The sequence below is a fragment of the Lynx rufus genome, unplaced genomic scaffold (assembly GCF_022079265.1).
Source record: "Lynx rufus isolate CCGP_SWC_20201006 ecotype Redwood Valley unplaced genomic scaffold, mLynRuf1.p SCAF_5, whole genome shotgun sequence".
Lineage (NCBI taxonomy): Eukaryota > Metazoa > Chordata > Mammalia > Carnivora > Felidae > Lynx > Lynx rufus.
The window spans coordinates 115,857,731-115,859,958 of NW_025814867.1; positions in this window are offsets into that span (position 1 = coordinate 115,857,731).

The following is a 2,228-nucleotide window of genomic DNA, read 5'->3' on the forward strand; positions in this document are numbered from 1 at the left end:
CAGATTTTCAAATCTTAGCCAGAACCTATTGCCTGAACAGATGACCTGATCTCTGGAGGAAAGACCCTGAAATACCATAGCCAATATAATAATTCCCCCAATCCTTCCTCAAAGGGACCTATGGCTACTTACTTGAATGACTCTATACTCGGTTCAGAGGAATACACAGATATTTCAACAGTCATTGGATGCAGGGTTCAGTCAACATTGATACTTGCAGACTTCAAGCATTATCATAGGCCCCTCTTAGAGTGGGAGCATGTGAGTGTCAAATAATAAATGAAGTCTTGGCCCAATTCTAGCTTACAAAAGTTCATGTGGGTCTGTAAATACAAGCATTGGTTATCTGTATGGTTCCCAGATGCATTTTTAACGTTTATTTATTTATTTATTTATTTATTTTGAGAGAGAGAGAGAGAGAGAGAGAGAGAGAAGGAAGGTGGGGGAGAGGCAGGGAGAGAGAAAGAATCCCAAGCCAGCTCTGCCTCATCAGTGTGGAGCCCGATGCAGAGCTCAAACCTATGATCCATGAGATCATGATCTGAGCTGAAACTAAGAGTTGGACAGTTAACCACTGAATCGCCCAGGAATCCCTCAGATGCATTTTTAAGATTAACACAGTTGGCAGTTTTAGTAATGCCCACTGTGGGCAATGGGATAAGAGCTGTCATAGCAGTGCAGGCACACTAGAAGCATCTGGAATTGTGTGCCCCTACCATCATGAGAGAATAGTATTGTCTTTTGGGAGGGAGAGGAAACATAAAGATAAACGCCATTTCATGAGATCTCAAGAATGCAAAAGAAGTGATTTTTATCATATTTGTATTTAATTTACTACTCTCGTCTCTGCCAAAGTTGAATAGATTTTGGAGTGTCAGTTTACATGACCAAAAGATCAATTTAAATAGTAGGACCAATCACAACTGTCATAGTTGATCATAGTATTGATACTAGGGAATACCAGTATAGCCTCAGGTACATAATATGAAGCCAGTGATTTAAGGCTTTTATCACAATCAGCACAGAAAATCAAAAACCATTCACATTCATATAGAATGCACAATATTTACTTGGTTTTTCCCCATGGTTAACTATTCTATCCTCTATCTTCATATATAATCCAAAGGTGTATATTATTTGAACATTTCATAGAATATGTTGATTCATTATAATAATGACATCGTGCTGATTAGGCAGGATGAGAGGTGGATATGTGGTCTTATTAAGTTACATGTACTCCAAAGGGTGTGAGGTAAACCCCATGACAAATTACAAATCTGACACTTCAGGGGGAAAAAAAAATTAGAGGTCCAATGGCCAGGGGAATGCCATTACTTCCTCTTCAAAGCAAAAGACAAATTGTTGCATCATACATCCTTACCTACTAAAAACAACACTCAATGCTGGGAAACCCTCTTCAATTCTACAGATAACATACTACACATCTCAGAATGTTCTTCTCGCCCAGGCACAGGATTATTTGGTAGGCTGAAAGTTTGAATGAGACCTGAAGCAAGAAAGGTCTTGGCACCAGATCTATGCTATAGTGCAAACAATTCTGACACTCCAATAATCCAACACACCATATTGTTGGAGATAATAGTGGTGGAAAAATATGCAATGTGAACTTTTTGGCAAGGATCAATGGAAAAAAATCACAGGTCCCTCAGTTTCTGGAGTAAGGACATATGTTTTAAAAAAGAGATACTTCACATGGTGCTGTGCCCTAGTCGAGATGGAAAGTTTGACCATAAATAGCTAGAGAACCTAGTGTACAATGAATTACATTGTAAGGCAGCTCACAGAAGGAGCTCCATGAATATGGAATCCATAGGCTAAATTCACCACCAATAAGATAGCAACCTGTTAGAACATTAGAATTCCTGGTATAGGTGTAGCTGACCTCTCAGAGTCAATACCTGAATAAATTAGGTAGAAAATTATAATTGTAAATGAACAAATACAGCAACTCTGGCTTTAAAAAATATGGCTACCAAGAGCTTAGAATCTTAAGGAATGAGACTTTGGGTCACAGCATGAGGTAATCCACCAAGATCAGTTAGAAGTGATACCACAGAGTGAAGGAAATTTATTGTGGATAGTGATGCCAGTTGTAGCCTCAAGACCAACTGTAGAGAGACTCTGATTTCCTCCCTCTTCCAGGTTTCTCCTCAGAAAGACACCCCACCAATGTTTAAAGGAGTTGCTCCTTAAACCTGTGCGGTAAA